This window comes from Talpa occidentalis, unplaced genomic scaffold (genome assembly GCF_014898055.3).
Source record: "Talpa occidentalis isolate TD23 unplaced genomic scaffold, MPIMG_talOcc4v2.1 talOcc4.14, whole genome shotgun sequence".
Classification (NCBI taxonomy): Eukaryota; Metazoa; Chordata; class Mammalia; order Eulipotyphla; family Talpidae; genus Talpa; species Talpa occidentalis.
The window spans coordinates 24,367,678-24,374,204 of NW_023601433.1; the positions used below are offsets into that span (position 1 = coordinate 24,367,678).

The following is a 6,527-nucleotide window of genomic DNA, read 5'->3' on the forward strand; positions in this document are numbered from 1 at the left end:
GCCAACAGACATATGAAAAAATGTTCAACATCACTTGTAATCAGGGAAATGCAAATCAAAACTACCATGAGATACCATCTCACACCAGTGAGAATGGCACCTATTAAAAAAACTAGCAACAACATATGTTGGCGAGGGTGTGGAGAAAAAGGAACTCTTCTGCACTGTTGGTGGGAGTGCAAACTGGTCCAACCACTATGGCGAGCTGTGTGGAGATTTCTGGACCTACTAAACATAGAGCTTCCATATGATCCAGCAATTCCACTCCTAGGTATTTACCCAAAGGACACAGAAACATCAATTCCAAAGAGCACCTGCACTCCTATGTTTATAGCAGCACTGTTTACAATAGCTAAGCTTTGGAAACAACCCAAATGCCCAAAAATAGATGACTGGATCAAGAAGATGTGGTACATATATACCATGGAATATTACTCAGCATTCAAAAAAGATAAACACATGCAATTTGCAGCAACATGGATGGCGCTGGAAGGGATCATGCTCAGCGAAATAAGCCAAAAAGAAAAAGAAAAATACCGGATGGTCTCACTCATAGCAGGAATCTAGAAAACTTAAATAAGGGACCAGGAAAATGAATATAAGAAATTGAAAATCAAAATCAACAAAAATCTATGAACCAGAGACACTTTTTGGGGGTGGGGGGCGGGAGGGGAAAGATTGGGGTCAGAATGGGGCATTTGCAATTGTATGGGGGAATATAAAAATAAAATTTAATATTAAAAAAAAAGAAGAATTACACACACAAAAAAAAAATAAAATAAGGGGGGTGCAATTTTATGGCGAACAACTCGCCCTTTTAAGGTAGATTAGAAATTGAGGTCCCCTTTGAAAGGATTTTAAGGGAATACTTTTGCTTTCTGTCCGGGCCAGCCGGGCAGATCAACGCAGTACCCGGGGGAGGAAGCAGGGGCTTGGTATGGGACAAGGGTACGCAAGGAGTGGAGACAAAGCCAGGATCATCGCCAGTCTCATTTATTTAGGAATGTGTACAAGGTTATATAGGGTTCGGGGGGTGGTCTCTCATTATCTCAAACAAGGAGAGACCACCAATGCAAACAAGCCACAAGGAGCAAGCAGGGGGAAGGGTTCAGTTGTCACAATAGGAAACTTGAAACCTTCACTGGAGCTAACATTCACTACCTGCTTCAGGCAAGAACCCGGATGTTCAGGTCTGGGCCCCAGGTCTGGGCCCCAACAGCTTTCAAGAAGCTTGCTCTTGTTTTCTTCCAGATCATGAAAGTATTAGAAAGTGATGACTCACAAAACCAAGAAGAATCTTCTCATTAGCTGATGTGAGACTATATGACTATATATTACCCTTTAAAACTTACCTACAGAAGGAGATCACTTGAATTCTAATATTGATTCATAATTTTAGGTAATTTTTACGTTGAACAATGTATTGATGTTCAAATTGACATCAAGGACATTTATTTTTCCTTTCATTTAGTGACATTTTTACCCTCTTGAACTATGCTGCGTTTTGGTAAACTCATAGTGACATCTGAAATACGTCTCCCCATTTTCTCCTAGAAGTAGATGATGCCAGAACAGAATAATTCTATTTTTTTTTCCTAGCTGAAGCTATTATGGCAGAAGTGAATGTGTCATCTCTACTCACTCAGAGTTTTGCTGTCTTTGAAGTTTTAAATTTTTAAAATACAATAGGGAAGGGAATAACAATACAACTATGAATTGCATTTGTAGAAGGTAGAATAAATTGAATATACTACAGCTTACATATGCATAATGTATATATTGCTAATTCAGGACCTACACACTGTCACAGTACTATCTTCATAGTTTTCTCCTCCACAGTTATAAGACTGACTATAATTTTGTAGTCTTATAAAAAACCCTACCATTAAATGGCACTGAGAACTAGTGTTGAAACTTTTAACTCCTCAGAAAATGAACAAAAATAGAACTAAAATGACTTCCCTACATTCACACACATGTCCACATCAAAACGGCTTCCTATATCTGGAACAAGTGTGGTTCCACATTCTTAGAAAAAAAAAAAAAGATCCGTATTTTCTGTGTGGAAGCAACAACACTGAGTGTTCAAGTAAGAGGAGGTTACAGGAACTGAAATATCCTCTCAAGGAAGAATGAATAGCTAAGAGCGTTAATGAAGGGAATGAATAAATAAATGCATTCAGGTCATGACACTATTAATTTTCAACAAGCTGTCTTCAAATGTTCAAAAAATTATCCCAAAGAAAAGCAGACTAAATCATAGTAATATGGCTTAAATTAGAGTAATGCGGTAAAACTAAGTAGGACTGGTATTATTATTTTATTTGAAGACCAATTTTGAACAATCCTTCTGGGATAATTGATGATGGTGTGAAAATGATTTTTGGGAAATGAATGATTTTGCTAAATATTTCTATAGAGATGTTCTTTTAGGGGTGGGAGAACACCAGCCATTTATGGCTGCTTTGCTCTGGTGAAAGATTTCCACTCCTTTCTTGCCATCTGCAAACCTGCTGCAGCTTGGAGTATCCAGTTCTCTTTTAAACTCCTGCAGCTGATACGGGAGACTCAAATCACAAGAACTGGGAAGAAGGGACCATCAGGTAAACTTTATGTTTGTGTATATTTGTACTATCGTCCACAAAACTCTAGATTAAGAACTGGAAGCTCCGGATCTCAGATGCTCAATAGCTACATGGTTTAGAACCAGCTGTTCTGTTCATCATAATTCTGTTTTTTTCCCATTTGTGAGTTATGTTGCTGACATCAATGGGTTACAACAGGGATCCAATGTGTTGTGGAAATGCAAAGTGTATTATAGATTCATTATTACTAACTCTAAAGTAATTCTGTGCTGCTTCTCCACCCCACTTTCCCAGCATTTTTGCCTCTAACCCAACACTGCCCTTGTTGATAGGTTGTCAGAGGCAGTGCCCTGCACTATGTGAGATGAAGAAGCTCAAGAGAGAGGCATCAAGAGGTCAGTTGCCCCAGGTTACCAGCTACACCCCCCACTAAGATTCATAGCCTGGAAGAATATTTCTGATAATTACTGTCCAATAACAGAAATGTTTCTGAACAATTATTTATTCTAGTTCTGAGTTCTCTCATTCTCATCTCTAAAATTAAGACATAGGATTGGTATGAAGAAGGCTCTTACCCTGAAAGTCACTGTTTCTGTACTAGAAAGAGTTCCATCCACTTTATGAAGTTATGGGTTGTGTATGATGGGGCTTGGTTTACTGAGTTTTGCATGAGATGGGTTTTCAAAATGACAGCATGTTACAAAATACACATATTTTATTATGTATAAAGTACATATTTTAGTGGGCGTGGAAAGGAATGTCTACTGACTTATATGAGGCAGAGCAGAAACTTGGTATTGATATTATAGGTGCATGATTTATAGGTCTGAACACATAATCAGAAGGGTTCTTTAGAAGGAATTTTTTTCATTCTTTATGAGGGTTCACAGACTAAAGAAATAATAGTTTAAGGTTAAGGAATATTAATATGTGCATAGGCATCAAAAAGCTGAAACCATAACTAACTAGACTACCGTCTTACCACCAACACAGGGTTTCTCAACAAGGCCATTCCTGACAATTTGAGCTGGATAATTCTTTGTTATGGGGCAGTCCTGGGCATTGGAGCATATTTTACAACATCCTTGGCCTCCACTCACTAGATGCCATTAACACTCTCCCACTTGTGACAAACCAGAATGTCTCCACACATTGCAAAATGACGCCTATGTTTGTTGGGGGCAAAATTACCCTTGAGAGGCAAAATCACTGCTGGTTGAAAATTACTGTTTTAATTTTGTGGTTAACAATAAGCACTTAACAGCTACATTCTGACAGCTTTAAGCTGCTGGTGATAGAAGGGGGGAAGTGAGTTGAGAAGACTCTCTACTCAAGAGAGACAGCAGAAGAAGTTCAAGCTCAGTTCAAAATGAGTCCAGGAAGACGTTTGGAGGCACTATGGAGGTCTTTCCTTGCAGAAGGAAATTCAGCCCTTTTTTCCTTTCATGTTGCCACATGCCTCCTTTCTCTGACTCTCCAGTAGGAAGTTGTGTCTCAAAGCTCTTCTTTGAGACTTCATCCTGCCTTCACCTGGATGATTCAGTATTTACACAATGGCCGATGACATGAGAAAGCATCCCAGAGGTGACATGGTTATTTGCCCTGGCCTCATCCACAGATATGTCTCTGACTCCTGTAACAGCCTTGTCCATAAGTTTCAAAAAATGTAATTGGAAATTCCACCTCTTCTCTTGAGGCTTTTGTAATGGTAACTTTTTCCCTATTAATTGCTCATGTTTCTTTTAACCTAATATTTTCCTGTTAGTAGAATGCATGTATACTGAGTGATTTGCTCCAAACTTCATACATCTAAAGGATATCTTTGCTGGAAGATCCTTTTTATCATTTTTTCTAAATTTTTAAAAACAAAATGTTTGTCAGTATATTAAGGGAGAAAACAGATACAAAATTGTACCATAAATAAAAGGTGGGAAAATCGTTCTACCAATGAAAAGCTGAAGCTAACAAAAGTGAACGATTCTGTCCAATATATCAGCAGGGAAAATGTGATCTAAAGCATGAGGACATAGGTTTGCATTGGAACAGGACAGCGGGAGTGTTGGATACAGAGCCAGGTCTTGCTAAGAATGATCTTAGAACTGAAGAGCAAAAGAACGAGACCCAGCCCCCAGGAAATGGGACTGGCAGGAATGAAGAAGGAAGCAGTTTCCAGACAGCTGGCTTGCTATCCAAAAGGCACTGACGCCATAACACTAAGGGTATTAACTCATGAGTCCTCAAATGTTGTAGGTAGAAGAGTCAGGTAGAGCCTGGACTTACCATGTTGTGGATTTGTCAATACTTTTAGGTGTACTGGAACCATAGACATACTTAGCGTAAGCACCCTTAGGTGAGCAAGGGTAGAAGAGGGCAGGGAGCCTATTCCTAAAATGGATGAACCTCTGACAATGTAATTATGTTTAGAAGATATGAAACAAGCCCTGGCAATATCCTCCATATGTATCAAGGACTGTGGCATTTCATGCAATAAATTATTATTTTTTAAGGGTTATTTATTTATTTATACAAGAACCGGAGTACAGACCAGACGCGCGATGGTGTGAGAGAATTCACCAGAGACAGAGCATGGAATGTTTTAAATGCACTAAAAAAGACATTCTTCTTAAATTTGAGCTTATGACAGAGTAGATTATTCTTTATTATTCAGTAGATCTAGTGAGAAACTAGTGGGTCATGCATTACAAAAATCAAAACAACTGGCCAACAAATCTTTTTCAAGTATAAAAGTGAGCTCCTGGGAATTCCTGTGGTGTTAGCTTGGGGATGGAAAAGCAACTTCTATACTCAGGGAGTGTCGAAATCTGTCACCATTTCCCTTTTTTCTTTCTTCTACTGTGCCTCAGCCTCCAAGAATTCAGTGTCCGCAAAAGCAGTTGGTACAGAGGATGTAAACTGCTTTTGGAGATCTTTCCTCTCTGTTTAGTGGAATTCTGGTTTCAAGATGTAGAGGCCAAACCACTGCTTTTCATTCTCTCAGTTCTCCCGCCATTTGACCATGGACATGGGCTTATTTGTGAAACTTTCCTGCAACCAGAGTTAACTACGGTCTTTGTTCTCTGGCTGAGGAATGGGAAGAGGATCTACGGCATCTAAGAGAATATTGGGCAGAACACCACGAGGGAAGTTCTTGGGAAAATGACTCTCACAGTTGTTTATGTGCTCCTGGGATGGCTCCCAAGCTCATGTGATTCAATCTGATCCTATTTAGCATATGAGACGAGGCACTGGGCATCGCAGACACTGGAGAGAGGTCCAATAGCCCTGCTAAGGCTCTGAAAACAAAATATTGGGGCCACTGCTGGCTGAAGGTGGGCTGGAACTCTTTTTCTGAATCTAGTCAGGTATGCTTCATGCTAAAACTATGTGTCAACATTTATTGCCAGTTTTATGCAAGACTCAATGACATCATTGAAGATGTCCAGAATATAATCCAAATTACTCAACTTCCGAGGAATCAGGAAAGTTTCAACCCTGAAAGATAACATGTAAATTTCAATGCCGCAGTGACACAGCATTTGAAATTATTTCAAAGACTTAAAACAGCTATTTTAAAATGCTCCAGGAAGCAATTACAAAGGCTCATGAAACAAATGAAAAAAAAATATCTTAGAGAAAGTAATATTAAAAGCAGATAAAAATTTAAAAAATCTGAAAAACCATATAACTGAAATCAAAAATAACCTTACTAATAAACTCAGTGGATGAACTTAATCGCAAAAACAGGGATATCTGAGGAAAGATCCCGAAAATGTGATGACAGATCAATAGAAATTATCCAGTTCAAACAACAGAGAGAAAAGACAGGGAGAGAAAAAGAACATAAATCTCAGGAAACTTTAGGATAATAGAAAAAAGCCTAACATTCATTTCATAAAAATCCTAAAAGGAGAGGAAAGTGATGCTGAAAAAATATTCTTAAAA

The 6,527-nt window shown here is 38.6% G+C and overlaps 1 protein-coding gene across 6 annotated transcripts in view; it reads right to left on the reverse strand.

Moving 5' to 3' along the window:
* Window positions 1-6,527, reverse strand: part of LOC119244442 (patched domain-containing protein 3-like) — a 28,153-nt gene that overhangs the window by 16,205 nt on the left and 5,421 nt on the right. The window lies entirely within an intron of this gene.